Here is a 19,269-nt window from a genome sequence, read left to right as displayed (position 1 = left end):
CTCTTGACTTCATACTCATGTATTTAAAGCTGTTTCAGTCATCTTGCTATGCATTTACCACTTTAATTAATGTGAAACACCTGCAAAACAAAATAAAATTACTAAAAACAACAAACAAGTAATAACAAAATTCAACTGGTGTTGTTACTATTTTTTGTCAATTCCCTGATGTTATCATCCCCCTTCTTCTTTTGTCTTCCTCGTTTACTTGTACCTTGAACAGCGCCCTAGGATGACTCACCAGGGTACTTGCAGGTAAACTGGTGTCTCTCTAATCCATGCAACATTGGTACTACCAGGTAACCTTCATCAAAAGGCAGACATACAGCTTTTCTGTTCGTGTCTTTAATACTTATGACACACCCCTTTGCATACTTTGAAAGTGTACCTGGCTTCAGCAGTGCAATATTAATCAACTTTTAATCCCATGGACTTTCGAAAAAGCTGTTCAAGTGTGACTGGCTGATCACATCGCAAATACAGCGCCTATTTGGCTGTGTTTCGTTGACAAAGCCCTAATTTTGGTTCGTCAACATACCACAATTGTCTTTCTTCTTTGTTGACAGTGAAACACTAAAAGCTTCGGACTGGACGGCTTTTTGAGTGTTCCATCTCAGCAATTCTTTTTTCCACCTGTGATATGGGATTTTGTGATTTTTGAACGTTCTTTTTACGTTTATATAAGTAATTTTGAAACTGAAAAGCAGATATGTCATTCAGAGATTTGCCAAAATGTTTAACATCATCTGCCAAGTGAATCAGGGAATGTACATTATATGATGTGAGAAAGTTCATATATATCTTTCCTAGTTTGAACAAACACAAGTAGGAGTTTTTCTGCATAACTAAGATATGCATTTCTGGTGCAATCATTTGAAGCTAGTAGTACTGACAATACCACAGTAAGAGTGAGAAAATGTTCATATAGCCTATCGGAAACAACAGATCTAAGGACAAGTGGTCCAGTATATAATAAAAGCTGCCGGAACTCTGCTGCTTTCCACCTGTCTAATTCCAATAAGAAAGAGGCAATACAAGACACTCAAGCATGCACCAATGGAGACCTTCTAACCTGATGATCTCTATACTCTAAATTGTTAAAATGTTCTTCATCGCTCGGAGTAGGAACTTCCATATGCTAAGTCAAACACAACTCTACCTTGCCATGATCATCTGATAGAACATCATCTCAACTAAAATATGCTTTGTGTCCTTTAATGCACTTAAGAAATGATCTTGAAGGGGCATCACACACGAAAGCATTTATCTTCACAGTTTCACATTTTCACCAAAAGTAATTCCAGTGTCACATAGATGTTTCACTTCAATAAGGAATTCTGGCAACAGAACCTGGTTTTGTCTGTCCATGATACACAGCAATAACAAATGCCTCAAAATGGCAACCATGCATAAAATGTGCTTGATTTTGAGTCACAACTTTCGTGAGTGCACTTTCAATTCCTAGATACAAAAACTGCCCCCACACTATTCCTCAGTCTGAATAAAACGTGGTATTTGAGGAAGAGTTCGAGAGTCTTTTGGAACCTGATGTCCATGTTTCCGAAATATCTACAACAAATCATTGACAGCAGATCGTGTGCACTTATACTTACTTAGTAGCCCATGCAGCAATTTCTACACTGAGAGCTGAATCATCATTGAAAGCACCTTCTTCACCATCACTTTTTTCTTCAGCCATATATGAAACGTCACTTCCTGATGAGCTGCTATCACAAAAGTTGGAATCATCCATTTGTTCTTCCTGGTCTGATTCAAATTCACTTGACTCAGGTTGTACTCTTTCAGAAGTTAGTGTTGGTAAATCCTCATGCAAATTTTCCTCGTCATTATTAGCTTGAGCTAAAGCCACAACCTCTGCATTAAGTCTAATCCACTTTTTTTTATATATTCCATTACAGCTGTTTCAAAATGCAACATTATTGTCAGCGGTATGTTTAATCTGACGTGCAAACGCATTCAAAAAGATCATTAGTGAAAGTTATTCATACAAACAGTAAAATTACTCCATGAAAAGAAACTATATACTCAATCCCCTATAATCATTGTGCATTTCTTGTAGGTTGTAGGAACAAATTATAACTTTCCATTGACGTTTTTTTCTTAGACTGCATAACATTGTAATTAGAAATCATGAGATTATGCCTCCAAAATATTCATTTCATTGAGTATGTGTCAAAACCGCAAAACCTTTGGCTATCAAATCGGTTATGTCGGGTAAAGCTATTATGGTCCCCCTGTTGGGTCCCAATGAGGTTTCCTGGTTAAACTCAGCAAAGAGTCACAAGTCACAAGAAGCTAATTACAGTTTTATTTACATGAACGGAATAACGTGTGGTGGCATCAGAGAGTTGGTACAACCCAGCTAATGCTAATTCAGAGACAGACAGACAGACAGACAGACAGACATTTTATTTCAGTAATGTAGGCCGTTGGCCCATAATACAACATAGTGAAAATATAAATAATACATACATGCTGGAAGTAGGATCACGATTGCAACGCAGGGCCAGTTCTTAGTTTTAATACAGAGTAGAGGGATATAGTTAATGTTTTTATGTAATTTATATTGTTAAAGGTAATTAAACGCTCAAAGGTTTCAATTGTAGGAGGGTGGGTCTGGTGGGTTGAGAAACACTTCTTTCTTATTTCAGAATATTTACCATAGATACGTAGGACATGGAGCTCGTCTTCAACTTAGTTTAAACCAACAGAGTGGCAGTAAAGGCAGAGATGTTGATCATAGGGTGTATTTGTGTGACGACCGGTTTCCACTGCTAATCTAAAGTTGTTACAGCAGAAAATAGCTATAACTTTCCGTTGATATGGAAGGAGGTCACAGGACAAGTAGTGTTCAACGTTGCGTAAAGATTTAAATTGTGAATAATATTTACATTTAGATGAATAATCAAGTGAGGAGCGCCAGTTTTGAAGGAAGCAGTCATAAAATCGCTGCGTGGAGACAATCGAGATTAAAACCCCAAACCATCGCTGACAGCATAGAACTGCAACTCCGAGTCACAAAATGGTCCACAAATAACTGCGCATGCGCGGAATCTTGGGCGTCATCTGATGTAGTTTAGGGGGCGTAAATCTAGACAGGACTATGTGTAAAGCCCAGGTAGATTTATTATCATAAATTCAGCGGCACTAATCTTGTTGACACATTTCCTGGATGCTTGTATCATGGTATTGCAACAGGATGCTTGGATTACAACAGATGCATGTGCTCTGGGCTAAGTCCTAAGGACCCTAAATTGAAGTGTTTGCACAATGTCACTATAATACAGGTGATGACATTACCTTAGGCTAGGATTTTTCTAAAACATCTTTTAATTATGTAGTCTTCAAATATACCTTGTTGAATGGTATGTCTGCGAGATGAGTTTTAATAAATTTAAACTGGTGTCTTTCTCTAAGCTATTACTGAAACTAATATTTATGTTTATATTTTCCTAATATCTGAATCCTAATATATCGCTCGTAGTGGTAATAATTAATAATGAATTTTAGGATGAATTGCTACTCCATGATATAACTCTCAAACTTCAGAACATTCCACAAAATGATCTTTAGCTCAAATCTTTTAGTAAATGTTGTACATCTGGATCATCATTTACATTTGTGGGCAGACAATATTTTCACAACTGTACAATGAAATTGCACTTGTGTTAGATGAAATGACAAAATTGGGTTATCACAATATAGGCTTGCGCCCATAACCTCCTTAATAATAATATTCATGAGGCTGGGTGACCATAATTTTGCATATAACTGAACTTTAATACATCTACCTTAGTTTTGGTTGACCAGTGAACATACGCTGATCAAATTACTATTTTATTTACACTGTCATCCAATTTATGATCCATAAGAGGAACGGTTAAATGGATAGAAACATGCTAATATCAGATATTATTTTCGCAAGGCGTCTCGTCGCAAAGCTGTTGTCAAATTCGAAATCTAGATCTGACATAATCACCTATGCAGTGCATGGAAATCAAAGAAGTTAAAACTCCGTTCGCGGATTCGGCAGCCAGGCAGCAGATGTTGTGGTTTCGCCGAGTATGGTACACATGTAAATATCTAGTCTTTATAGAAAAGCTTAAAACCTCTTATGTAGAAAACAGGATGGAAATTGATTTGAAATGGCTGAAAACCGTGTTCAAAATTACCGTCTGCACGAAGTCAGCAGACAGATTTATTCTTAGTGATTTATATATTTTCAGACATTGCAGAATACCACATATGTCTTACCGTGAATTTAGGATGAATATGACGATCGTTAAAGTAAAAACTTCTCGAATCAATCAGATAGTGAGATTGTTTATCGCTGACAGCATAGAACTGCAACTCCGAGTCATAAAATAGCGCACAAATAACTGCGCGTGCACGGGATCTTGCGGCGACATCTGATGTAGTTTATGGGGCGTAAGTCAGTCAGGACTGTCTACTAGTTACACTGATACTTCTGGGATCAGGTTCCAATTTACACAGACAGTATCTTAAAGGCGTTTTAAGATTAACTTCACATAGTTTTTATGTACAGGATCACAAGAACTGTAGTTATTGTTTTGCTTTTTTTCAAATATTATGCGTACGAAACATACCTATCCCCAAAATATTGTGGGATCATCTTACTTTACACATATTAATTTCACAACATCATATTGTGAAAAATGGTTAACTGTTGCACACTCAGTTTCTATATAGTTTCTAGAATGTCGAAATTTAAAAATCATTTAAACGTTTTATCAACCTATAGGCTTAGACGTCGAAATGGGTACGTTGGATCAGCGTCTAACCAGATTCCTGCAAATGTTGGGTCTGGCGTTGTGCTGGAATAAAATTCTTTGTTGATGGATACTGCAAATGGCAAGACAAGAGGCGTTAACACTTGGTTGATATTCTCGTTGGCTGTCAGTCTTCCATCAATGATCACCAGACGTGTCGTTTGGTTGCCACATATGCCTCGCCAAACCATAACTCCGACGCCGCCATAAGGAAGGATCTCTGGGGCACACTGGGGTGCCAGACGCTCCCTTTTCTGTGGGTATACCCTCTCTCTGCCATCAGCCTTGTGTAGGGAGAAACGACTTTCCTCTGAAAAAAAGACTATTCTCCAGTTACGGACTTGCCATAGGTAAACGCGTCTTGCTCAAGCCAGTCTGGCAACACGCTCACTAGTGAGGGGACAACTGCCGATGCAATAGAAGCATCAGTACTAAAGGTTTGATAATTATAATTAACAAAAAACACATTATTACGGTTTAGAAATTACTGAGATAAAAGGCTTGTCAGTCCCCTTTAGACTAACAAAATAGAACACAGACTAGTTTAATATATTCAATAATATACACATGGAACTTAATTAATATGCACTGTTCTTGGTCCTCCATACTCGCTGGCGTCCGTCTGTGACGTGCAATAAACAGCGACTCTAATCCGACCAATCACAGGCAAATTGTAGCGCAAATAGGGTTGCGCAACAAAGAGAAATTGACCAGACTTCCTTTATGCGAGCGAACCAAGCAAAGGTTGGCAACATACTTCTCTCGCTTCGGTTCAAAAAATATTTTGAATATCAAAATACAATATCGCCACCATCAAAGGTAGACACCCATTTCCTCACAGGGTTGTGCTCTCAGATTTCCAACCTCATATTTAATAATTACTCACGTATAATATATTTAATTCAACATTTTGAAGAAGAAATAAACTCTGTTTTTTGGTACTCTTTTAACTATTACATATGAAAGATTTGTGGTTGGACTTATGGGGAACACCAAATTCATTCTTAAAAAACTTGTGGTTAATTAATACCAAGCGATTAAAAGTTTCCAAATAGTCGCCTGCTTCACTCTCGCCCGCCAACGAAACCACAGACAGGTTACGTAACTCTGTTGCCAGAGCACTGCAGTGACGTCATATGAGAAACGATTTTCAGTTAGTTGTATAGAAAGTGTGTAGCACGCTCATCATTTTGATGATTTCTTGACTTCAACGACGACATGTCGAATCGTTGCTTTGTCGTCAATTGCTCCTAGGGGTCAGGTGATGGTGTCACCATGCACTGATTTCCACAGGACCCCGCAGTTCGTGCTAAATGGGTTATGTTTGTGAGTGCGAAGCGACCGTTGTGGAAGCCTGGAACGATATCTTACTTGTGTTCAGATCGCTTCACGGAAGTTAAAGAATCAAAACTACTTACTAGTTGTAGTAAAATATGTAAATGATTGATGACCATAAAGATTTTCCATGACACAACTTGTAACATAACGATTTCTTCCTCGGAAGCGAGGTTGTGGTCGAAGTAACAATAACATTGTAAGTGGTATTATATCGACACGCACCTCGCTGCCACGAGAGAAATTGTTATATTATAAGCTATGTCATGCAAAATCTTGTATTGGCCATCAATAAAATACATATTTTACTACCAGTAGAAAGTAGTTTTGATTTTGTAACTCAGCGAAAACAAACCTAAATAGCATTTATCCTCAGACTGGCGGATGTTCGCGACAGGGCGCCGCCATTTTTAAAAGTCGTAAAGTGACGGGCTAAAGTCTGTTAGAATTAATGAGATTATGGTTTGTTTTCATCAAGTTAGAAAATCAAAACTACTTTCTACTCGTAGTTAAATATGTATTGTAATCATAACCAAAAGGATTTTGCATGACACAACTTATAACATAATGATTTCTTCCAGGGAAGCGGGGTGGGGGTTGAAGTCACAATACTGCGCGATAAATTTCTTGCTACATTCACGTGGTTAATGTCCACTCACCAATATGTAGATACTAGTCAATGTGCGTCTTCATATTTGGTCTTATAATCCTAATTAGTTTATTATCATACTTGTATGCATTTTGAAACTAAATAAAAAGCAGACGATCTGCTGATACTCATAGTGAATTTATAACAGAACTGTAATATCTAGACATTTTATAGTTTTCCAATGTGAATCATAATTCGCACACACACCCTAGTGTATGTTGTCTGTCTCATTACACTTCACGGCGAAAACAATGATTCAGTTGAATGCTACGACAAATGAATAAAAACAAAATGCAAATATTAAAGTTAAAACAGATTAAAGTTATAGGAACAATGTCAGGCTATTACCTTGTTCGAGGAATGTATACATCAATATCCACAAAAAAACGAGTAATATGCCATTCATCTGCAGCTGTTCAAAGTGATGTGTCTTTTAACAGTTTAATATACGAAAAAGTGATAAAACTTTTCAGGTATTTCACATTGGTGTATAGTCTCATTGGTCACCCAAGATAGCAAACCTGGCAACTAATTGCATAATGTCCGCCTTTCTTCAAAAAACAGTAATTTAGTGTCTGACTTAAATCTAAAGGGACTTAAATCTAAATAAACTTGTTGAATGACATGTCCGCCATATGGAATACTTGCGGAGTTACCTCCCTTGCTTCATTCGCCCACTACGCCAGATGTATTTTTTGTAGAACAAATGTTACGAAAATTTTAACAATAACGATAGGAGATAAGAAAAATAATCTCCAACAGGTTAATGGTAAAATTAGGCAATATGATATTTCTTTTTAATTTCTGCTTATTCTTGTTCCTTCACTCCGTTGACCCGGAAGGCAGCAGGGGTAATGGAGGCGAAGAACGATGTGATATGCCACGAGTGGCTCTTAAAATGTTGAATTAAATATATTGTACGTGAGTAATTAATAAATATTAGGCTGGAAATCTAAACACCACTCCAAACGAGCTCTTTTGTGAAGATTGTTCTAGGCTGGACGCTTGATCACCCTTCTTGCCCTCATCCCATGTGCCTTTTTGCGGTTTCTTACAGTCATAGGAAAGCTTTCCTTCCGTTCCCCAATATTGTTTTTGTAACATCACTGTGTGCCTTGGGCCCTTATCATACAACGTGGTTCGACCATATGTATTGTACTTAATTTGCGGGCTTTAAGGTATTTTTGTGAGTTCTCTAGTAATTGTTGTGTTAGGTTTTGTTAATAATGTTAGGATATATTAACTTCTACATATTATTTGGGATGGGGGAACAGGAGGAAGTCTTACCCAGTCATATTGTACAGACGTCTGTTGGGGAGCCATAGGTGCTTCAGGACGCCACTTGTAGTGAAAGGCTGACGTCTCACAACTGTGACAAGGCGTGATATAAATCCCAATCCTGAACTCGAGACATCTTTCGGGGATCACCTTGCCTTGGTCGGTCCTGAACATTGTTGGTTTGACGGTGTTTTTGAACAAGCCCTGCATGACATTCCAATAATTTGCCGTCTTCTTGCTTCTGGTAGTCTCCTTCGTACCATTGTAGCAGATACTGATAAAATCATTGAAAAGGTTTGGAATTTTATACCCTTTGCCGCATTGGGTCAATAGTGGTTTTAGAAACAATCGTGGGTAGTGTGCTTCACGTGCATATTGGAATGTGTTTTGGTGATTGATTTAGCAAAACCCTGAAACAATTGTGAAAGGGAATACAGTTCACATACTACTCATCGTTACAATTCAAGATTTATCATTAGGTCAGTAACTTAAAATATGTTAGGTGGTGCTTAATTAAGTTCCATGTGTATATATTGAATAAACAATGTTACAATGAATGACAGCAGCCTATGAAATGAGCCAATACATCTGGGCTGGGAATTTCAAAAATTTACCAGCCCAGAAGACATTTAACCAGTCCTTCTTAAATACTAAATAGACAGTGCCAGTGGACACGTTACCTGACTAGTTTTTCTCACCCGTCCATCGGCTGCAAAATTAGACAGTCCGGCAGAAATCTACCCTTATTTCATACACAATACAATTGAGTCACAAATATAAAATATCGGGAATCGAACCCGGGTCGTATGAGTGAGAGTCCTCCATCTTATTCAGTGCTACTGAGCTAGGTGATCGCAACAGTGGAGTTTATTGTATTAGTCGCTTACGGTTTTAGCTTTTTATGGTTTTTATTGTATAATTAATACGAGCTATAATCAGAATTCTTCGTGGTTCCGTGGGAAAGTGGAGAGACTAAGCGAAGACGAAATGGCATGACGTGCGAGAGATCGAATCTCTCACTGAGTAAAAAAATATATATTTTTTACTGATTTGGCCGTGATTACGTAAGGAAAAGTTAATTACTGTGACATAATTAACAAAAACACATCATCATAACAAGAACATATTCTTTTATGTTCCAGATTCTCACTCACTGTAATGTAAAACAACCCATGGAGTCCCGATGAGATGTTACTATGTAGTTACTGTGGTCAGGATATCCCACCAGGGACTCAATGTGTAGAGGGAGAAGAGGCGTATCATGAGCAGTGTATCAAGTGAGTATATATTGTCTGTCATGTCTTACTTCTGGGTACACATTCTACATGTGACCTTATTCGGATTAAACGAGTTTAACAAGTGTTCAAATATCTAAATACTTCGGGGCGGTGGAGTAGCCTAGTGGTAAAAGCGTTGGCTCGTCACGCCGAACACCCGGGTCCGAATTCCCACATGGGTACAATGTGTGAAGCCTATTCCTGGTGTCCCCCCGCCGTGATGATGCTGGAATATTGCTAAAAGCGGTGTGAAACCTAACTCAGTCAGTCAATCAGTCTGAATATTTCAGCCTGTCGTACCTGATTAAGAAAATAATAAACATCAGAAAATAGGGAAGTAAAAGCATCTGATTACGGGGAATATTTCCTATTCAAATAGGAAAAATGTCACTGTATGAAATATATCAAAACACGAAGGAACTGTATTTCCCAAATTTACTCACATTAGAATTAACGATTTATCATCTAGCTGTCAGATTTACACACGTTTAAAGGGGTGTATAAATCAACGAACACTCCACTCTGTATTTACATCTGACCATTGTTTTCACGTTGTTGTGAAAAAGGTAACCATGCACACACTTGGTGTAACCTCTTGTTGATTCGGAATCCAGATATTATCCCATACGGACATTTTCTCAAATTCCAGTTACCCGTTGGAATGGACTGTACACCCATTTTGAGTACAAACTTTGGGTATAAACTAGAAAATTCTACTGATTGCAATTGGTTACTAAGCTAAGATAACTAAGTAGGTTAGATGATCAATTTGAAGTTTTAGTTGATATTGCTGACCTGTTCGGAATAAGAGTACATATCTATGGAAAATGGTCATTAAAATATATTTTACACATAAAACAGGCGTCCTAACTCCAGTCTATGCTATGTAACACAGTCATATACATAAGTATCCTGTTAATCTAACGTATATTTGCTCCATATTTGCTCGTAGGAGACACGTGATCATGAAATAGTACAATATCTACATGATATCCAGTGATCCATTTACTCCACCTTTTACATGTTAGACGCATTGCAACATCTTATGTCAATATTATTCTATCAAAACAAATGCTACCAGACTATTATATCTTATTTTGGTGTTCTCTAAACCTTCCTTGCTTAAACCCTCAAACTATCATGGGCAAAATCCACTGTAAATTAATTTTCTCTCCAAACTTTAATTAGAAGCGAATGGAAAAATAGATTATTTCATGTGTTAGTCATAGAGCAAATGAACACAGAAAAAGGTTATGGTCAGTTATTTCAAAACTTGCTACCAGGCAGCATTTATATTGCTAATGCTCTTTATGTCTGCTTTTTTCTGTCTGTTTTGCAATCCATTATATAATTATGTTAATCTTTTTGGTATAACACCATCATAGATATAATATATCAAAGTATCAACACATATTACGTGTACTTTACCGTTATAAGGTGGGACAGAATTTCCAAGAATTGGAAACTGAAAATTATTTCTTAATAAGTGGAAAACCACTTGGGTCAAGGATTGCGAGCAATTATTAATTTTGAAAGATCAGTGTGCAGATCATGTCACTAACGTAAAAACCGAAGGATATGTGTTGATAAAACTGGGTTCCATCTTGAATTTATAATAAATGTATCAATGTATATTTCTTTAACAGTGTCAAGGCTCTATGGGGTACCTCGTGGTTAGAGCGTTCGCTCGTCAGGTCGAAACCCCATTTCTGACATGGGCACAATTGAAGCTTAGTATCTCGAAATAAATTATTTTGAAAAAACGAAACGAACTTAATTCAAATTTTTAAAAACCCAATGATTTGGCAAATTCACAGCCTAACAACATCTGCATTAGGGTTACAGGTGTGGGAGTCATGCTCAATTAAAAATCACATTCCACAAACATCAGATAATGGTTTAAATGACAGGCATCTGTATTAGTATCTTGCCAAGCTCTGTCCTCTCTCCATATAGTGTAACCAGAATGCTGTGGTCACTACCTCAAGTGGCCAAGTTCAGCCTTACCATTTCAAAACATCTTGACATTAAAGGAAAAAAATACAAGTCTCGCCAAAACTCTCTAGCAACGATAACGTTCATGATGTCAAAGTACCCTTCAAAAAGATATCCACAGCGTAGAGAACAATTCGAGTAAGGTCTTCAGTAAGGGTTGTGGCCTCCTCTAGCGTCTCTTACAGCCTTCTCATGGATCTTAGATTGTTAGTGAACATACCCTGTGGAAGACGTCGCCATTGCTCAACAAGGTGACGTTGAAGATCTTGCAACGTCTGTGGTGGATTGACTTGCGGACGCATAAGCTGGATTCTGCCTGAAGATATTACTGTCGGTCGATTAGGGCATAACATTTCAGAGTACAAAGATAACTTCTACAAACTTCTAAGAACGATTTCGCTGAAACTATTTAGGATAACTCTCTGGACATCTCTGTATTTTCAAGAGAGTACTAAAGAATTCTGACAACTTGTCTGCTGGGGGAAAAGTAGAGGCATTACTTCGATGAACACATCTGGTAAGCAATTCATCTTCATCTTATATAAGCCTTTACAAATATTTTGTAAGATTTGTGACGATGCTTCTAGAATGTTAAGACAGATTTTGTTTAGGGTGCAGTACTACTGACAATATATTATATCACCAGGCAGATAATATTTAGAAATGTAAAGGGGGTGTATTTGCTTATACGCGCCTGACTGCATAAACAGAAAATTATGATATAAACGAAAGGTTTCATGGCCAATAATTCAACATTTCTGCTTCCCGCCCGAAGATTAGCAGCTCTTAAACATTTACCCAGAATGTGTCTACAATCAGTGCTGTATATCTTTAACAATATGTGGACTATCTTGAACCTGGTCAAGATCATTCTGAGCCTCCTAATTAAAAACTGATATCATTTACAAGCTGTGAAGACATCGAAGCGTATGATAAACATTCACCCAGTTTGCCAATTGTAAACCACAAACCTCAAACCAACATTGAAAGTGATTTCAGAAAAAAAATCAGTACCATAAATCATTTGAAATCTATTATAAAACCTCCATGATGACAATACGGCATTCTGTATGAATCTTTTCGAGCGTAAAAAGGCAAACAGTCCCATGTGGAAGTACAGCAGTTGTAAACGCATCGGTTATTTGGGTGGAGAGAGGTTGGCTCCAGTTTCTTTCTCAAAAGCTAGAAGGTATAAGGTTGATGTGACTCATACCATTTCCTCTCAAAGCATTCTTAAGCAGTGCTGAAGTGGGAAAACACCTCTATTCATCACTATGCGAAAGGCTTGTCGAACAACTTCAGTCTGATATAGAACAAGTTTTATGGATAACAACTTCTTTATTTCGTGAGTGCGGCGTTTCGATACAGATTCTTGTACCGTTGTCAAGCAGGAGTGATGACTCCTGCTTGACAACGGTACAAGAATCTGTATCGAAACGTCGATGACTCCCCGCTTGACAACGGTACAAGAATCTGTATCGAAACGTCGCACTCACGAAATAAAGAAGTTGTTATCCATATCGCTCCTGCTTGACAACGGTACAAGAATCTGTATCGAAACGTCGCACTCACGAAATAAAGAAGTTGTTATCCATAAAACTTGTTCTATATTGTACGTCTAAACTTCTAAAATGCCACTCAAACAAGTTAACTTCAGTCTGCTACCTCGAAGCAGCGTCACGCTCCATAGAAACACCAATGGCCACAAAACAATCAAGTTATTGACCGTTCAGATGGTGGCTGCCCACTAGTACATACTTGACATCAAGACCGATGGATGCAAGCCCGCATCATACTTCGCAAATGAGGTTTAATCATGGCTGAGGCAAGGACGTCAGTGTTTGAGAATGTGTACCGTGAGATTTTGCAAATGTCCGTTTTACCGTTTTTACCCTGGAATGATGCTTTAACAGGATAACACCAGGCCACACGTTGCTGGAGTTGTACAGCAGACCAATATTAATGTGTTACCCTTGTCTGCATATTCCCTAATTTACATTTACATTTAACACTTCTCGCATGAAATGAAGCAAATTTCGGGACATAATCCAAAGCCCCCTACAACTCTAGAGGAATTATGCCAAATCCGTCCCCGGATATAGAAGGGCCTTCCACAAAGCCTCAATCGACGTATAGTAGCCTTGTGTGAACTTGCTTGTGTACTTGCTCATTTTTAAGGTATGTCGTTTTTATGGACTGTTGCTCGTTTTTATACCTTGAAAGATTTGTCTTCGCATGTAATATAAATTCAAACTCGAACTATACAGAGCACAAATCCCTTCTAAACTTGATTACTTCTCCATCAATATATGAACACAGTATGTATATGTAAACACAGTATAAAATAATTAGATTCGCTTTATCAGCAAATCCTGAAGCTCTGCCTTGGGGCCTTCAGAACGTCACCTATTCATAGTTTGTATGTGGAGGCCTATGACCCATCAAATAACAATTTTGTATAAAAGTATCTTAGCAGTATGTTTCTAAATTACGTTCCACTAAATCCATATACCTGTTCTTAATCAATTTTATGAAGAAATCTGGCATTAAAAAACCCATGTCATAATCTTCTCGGTCTATATAATAAGAATGCAAACTGCTAAAATCTATCTGGAAAATATAGCCCCACACAGAATTTGCCTTCTCTGCCATGGCAGTAAATGGAACCAGAGATGGGCCTACCATTAACCAAACTAACGAAACCTGAAACACATCATCTTATTGTTATTCAATACGAAGACTAAGTTACGAAACACATACAACAGTTACAAATCTATATTCATAGATGGATGCAAGAATGATGGCACTGATGACACCACCACTATTATCGGATCGATGACTATATCACCAAACAACCATACTCGATATCCGGCAATTTACAATCAGTGTCAGTATTATTCACGATGATAATAATTCTGAAAATACTACATGAAACAATTGATTGACCTATTTCCGATCCACAGGTTTACTTTGACTAAAATGTTTTAGACCAGTTCTATCCGTAGGTGTGTTCTACCATGCCATGAGCGCAGGAACATCATAATGTTTAATAGTGTACCTTAAGAAAGGTACTCTGGGAGTCTGGGGGAAGGTGGGCAGGCATCAACCTCAGGTATTAGAGGAAGTATTGTAAGAATTAATGCTCCTAATTTTTTACAAATACGTCCCTCTGACACTTGATACGACAAATAAACCTGTGTGTGGTTGTTGTTTTGTTGCTGCTGCTGTATTCAATATATTGGTGGAATAATTTCCGGTTAACGGTGCCTCCGATAGCGTCATAACGTTGTCACTTCCGGTTAATACTTCGTCCACTCAAAAATGTCGAAGTCATATCCCAGATTGGATATAACCCATTCTAAACTTTTAGTCGAAGTTTACCAGTTGGCCTGTAGTTTGAGCAAGCCTGGTATCTTGATTTTGGGCAAAGGCTTGCTGTCTCCCCTCTTCTCTCCAGAAGAAATATTAGTGAAGACTTGTCCTAAAGGTCCCATTGATAATTTTGATTTTGGGGGAGGAACTCTGGTAAATTATTACGCTGGAATGGCAAATTTATTTTCACATTTAATATAAAATACCGATATCTTAACTTGTTTTTAAGGATATCTTGAATGGAAATAGAGAAATCTTGAATTGAATCAAAATATATCGGATAGAGATAATTATAGATATCTGCAATCATTATACCACGAAATAAATTACGGATATGATGTAGCATATTAATGATATCTTGAAGAATTGCTCATGTCTTGAATTGAATTAGAGATATCTCGAAATCACTCAAAGATCCCCAATCTTTAAATGTTTTATAGATATCTTGACTTGAAGTTATGTTATCTTGAATATAATTGGAGATATCTTGTATCGAATTAAAGATATTTTGAATAGAGATATTCAAAACTCATTCAAGATTTCTTCAAATACTTCCGGCTACATATCAGTAAATACTTTCGGTTCCGAAAATGGCCAGTGACCATGTACAATCGTATTAGCCGAGAGCCGATGTGCGATCCTAACAGTCAAGACACTTGATGAAGGGATCTGTAACGATCCCGAACCTTGTGTGGGAATGAATAAATAAGCTTTAATCCATAAAATATCTTGGACATCTATAACAACTTCTGAATGCCGCTAAAAGACATCATTTTGTCTTATTTGTTGTTCTTAATGATAAATAGTTTTACGACTTCCAATTATCTTTCGATATTTCTGCATTAATATCATTTTGACATTTTTATTGACTATTTTTCTTTTGAGGCATTATTCTTTAAAGGGCAGCATAGAATAATTTGCATCCTTTCACTTCTTTGTATAAAGTTCTGAGGTTACATGGAATGAATGGTTCTTAAATTTGCTATCAAATGATACAGATTTTATCATCCAAACTTTGTTCCACTAGAGATATTGCTTCTGTGAGATTTAGACAATAACTACGTCCTCGGCCGTTTACAAGGACGGTCATTGCAGCATGAGGTGGCAAGGCACTTCAGCGTGTCCAGACGGACCATCTCAAACCTATGGACCCGATACAACTATACTGGGCGTGTTAATGACAGACCCAGGTCAGGTCGACCTGGAGTTACCACCGCCGCCCTGGATCGCTACATCCGATTGAGACATCTTCATTCAAACATCACGGCCGCATCATCCACAACGATCCTAATCCCTGGACTGCGTCGACTTTCCGACCAGAGGATCGAAGTAGAGACTGTTTTAACGAGGTAGTTGTGTTGTCAGCAGGGAACCGAAGCAATCGATGGTAGGAGGTCCCCACATCTGATCTATGTATGAGCATACTGTCGGGTTTAGTTTCCATTCGAACCGTGTTCGTGGTCTGAGAGGGCATCTGCGTGCACGTTTTCTTTGCCAGCTAGATGTCTGGCTGTAAGTCTTATGTCCATTCTTCAAGCAAATATCCATATTTGTTTGGCTATCGCAGTCAATTCCCTGCTTGGTCCTCCCTGGAAGTTTATATAGACCACTGCTGCAATATTGTCGCTGAGAACTTGAACCAATTTCTCCTGAATCTGTTTGGAGAACGCATGTAGACACATAAGAATAGCAGTTAATTCTCTCACATTTAAATGCTGGTGACAAATTCGAGTATTCAACTAACCTTGGGCTGCAAGCCCATGACATGTACCGCCCCAGGCTACCGAAGATGCATCGGTTATCACCTGTACATCTATTGTGTGGGGCTGTACCGCGACGCCATTCCATGAGCTTACTGCTGAAAACCACCATTTCAGATCCTTCACTGCTGCTTGATCCAAGTAAAGTGTATCCTGCCATGTGGATTTGGTGCGTAAACACGCATAAATGTTTCTCAACAGAGGTTTTGCTGGTACAATTACTTTAGCCATAGAAATACATTGTCCTGCTATCTTAACTAGAGTTGTCGATGTACAAACACCTTTTGAAATAACTCTTCTAATGTCATGTTTCAGTTTTATGATACGATCCTTAGGAATCTTTATCCAGACATGTCCATCTGTATTATCTGTAGATCGGATGTAACCTACATACCTTAATGTAGATGTAGGATCTAACACTGATTTCTCAAAATTCACCTGAAGTCCAAGACCCTCATGCGTTGTCAAAAGAATATCCTTATCCTTTTCAATACAATCTGAGAAATGTGCACTAATAAAGTCATCCACATACACTGAAATGTTTAAGGCTTTTTGTCTCAGATGACAAATCACTGTCCTTAATATCTTATTGAAAAAATATGGACTAACTGATAGACCAATAGGCAAACATTGCCAGGTATAATACCCTCCTCTCTAATGTATGCCTAAATATTGATGAGACACTTTGCTGACTGGAACATGATAAAAGCGATCCTTAATATCAACAGAAAACAATTTATGGTTAGGTTGTACAAAGTCCAACACAGTTGATACGTCCTCTTGTTCATATTTAGGACAAACTACATTTTGATTAAGCTGTCTAAGATCAGTACTACACCTGTATGAATCCTTACCTTCTTTGGGACACAACTTAAAGGAGATACACAATGAGGTCTATTGTGACATACAGCAAGTGCTGAACAGCGGACAATATTATTTATCTCATTGTCAATAAAAATACATTCGTTTGAGGAAAGTGAGTGATTCGGAAGCTCAAAAGTCTTAGGTTCTGAAACAAAAGGAATATCAACTCCTATCTCAATCCACTTTAACACTGTATCACATGCACCAATTGTTTTCCAGTTTCTAAGAAAATTACATGTATTTTTTACTTTAAAACTTGAGGTGACATTTAATACTGTTAAAATGATCCTGCATGGCATTATTCCCTGTCTGACCACGAAATCTGTTGAATGGTAACTGTCCATTGAACTGTTGAAAGGGGTCTCCCCTTGTGTATCCACGAAACTGTCTACCACGGTATCCACAAGAATAGTTTGTAGATTGGATATGACGACTCCCAAAACCAAGTCTAGATGGAAAACCGGGATCTGGCCGCTGATATCTCTGCAGCATGCCGCAGATTGTTGAGAGATTGTGCTGAAAAAGCTGTAGTGTTTTTCTCTAAACATTTGAAAAGTTTTGCAGTTTCACCATCAAACTGACTGTTCACCAGAAGGGTCGAATACTTGTAGATGATTTATTTCCGCGTTTAACTGATTATCCTGTTTGATGCCCTGTTTCATGTCAAACACACGCAGTTAATTCGGAATCAGTACTTTCGTTAAACTGTCTCTAACACACTCGAATTCTCTCTGGATGTCGGCAGCAGCGACAGAATGTGTCCCCAGGTCGACATGGCCGTCCTGGCTCGCTATCCCGCCATTTTGGCGGTTATCAGACTGAGGAACCTCGGTAGAGTTTTCTTGTATAACAGGACGTACCTGCGAATTTTACTTCGATTGTCAGCAATCTACTTTCAATTACTTCTTGGTTAATCCTGATAGCTGATAATGTTTCACTGATTTCACTGAATTTTGCTTGAATGTTTTTCAAAATCTGTCATCGTAAAACTTTTGGGGACGCCGTCAGTGGATTGCACTTGATGCGAAGACGCACCAACATCCGGTATAGAACTGACGATTGCACGATACTCCGCTCAGTTGGTGTGACTTCAGTCACGTCGTTCCCTTCATCAACGTCAACGGTTGATCTTTGGAGCATGACAATGTTCGACCTCACGTTGCACGTGTTTGACAGGACCAGCAAAACAATGTTCAGTTGTTACCTTGGCCTTCTCGGTCACCGGATTTGTCCTCCACTGAACATTTATGGGGTACTCTTGATCGACGCTTGCGCTAGCGTAATCCGCAGACACTTCAAGAACTGCACACAGCACTTCAACAAGAGTATCAAACGATTACTCAAGACAGCATTCGCATCTTTCTTCCTTCACCGCTGCCAAACTGTTATCGATGCTCATGGTGGTCACACCAGATACTGACATTTTACTCTGACCATGTGGCTTCAATAGCCCTCTGAGGTTTTACCAAACACTTTCTGGATAATACTGTTTTGGGAATTTGTAAAGTGATGATTTCACTGTAATTGAGCAATGATGTCATGTTTGAAACAGTTATATGCACTCAGTAAATTAACTCAGTAAACAGCATGTCAAGTTTCTTTTTGATGAGTATATATACTACGGATTAAAATACGGCTTCATTTCCAAGAATTCCATCGCATCACCGCCATCTTAAGCGCTTGTATTACGCGAGACTATATATTTGTATATGTGTGTGTGTGTGTATGTGCATGCGTGTGTTTTCTGTACTTGAATCCTTGTAGTTTGTATTAATAATTGCATAGACAGACGTGTTTCACCAAATTTTTGTGTAAGCAATTCATTTGGAGGCGAGACGTTAGATCAACGTGTGTCACTCGCATGGCGAACTCATCTGCACAGAAACGTAGGGTGGGACAACGTGATCATGCAGGCATAATCTACAGCA

General features: G+C 38.2%; 1 protein-coding gene across 1 annotated transcript in view; it reads left to right on the top strand.

Moving 5' to 3' along the window:
• The first annotated feature begins 9,232 nt into the window (after positions 1-9,232).
• Positions 9,233-19,269, top strand: part of LOC124286843 (mRNA export factor GLE1-like) — a 135,109-nt gene continuing 125,072 nt past the window's right edge. The window contains exon 1 of the mRNA XM_046723285.1: positions 9,233-9,350. The gene's annotated coding sequence lies outside the window, so the exon portion shown is untranslated. The remainder of the gene's footprint in view (positions 9,351-19,269) is intronic.

The sequence above is a fragment of the Haliotis rubra genome, unplaced genomic scaffold (genome assembly GCF_003918875.1).
Source record: "Haliotis rubra isolate DU_JTF1 unplaced genomic scaffold, ASM391887v1 Scf393, whole genome shotgun sequence".
Lineage (NCBI taxonomy): Eukaryota > Metazoa > Mollusca > Gastropoda > Lepetellida > Haliotidae > Haliotis > Haliotis rubra.
The sequence above is the reverse complement of the archived record's forward strand: the minus strand, read 5'-3'. Positions and strand labels throughout refer to the sequence as shown.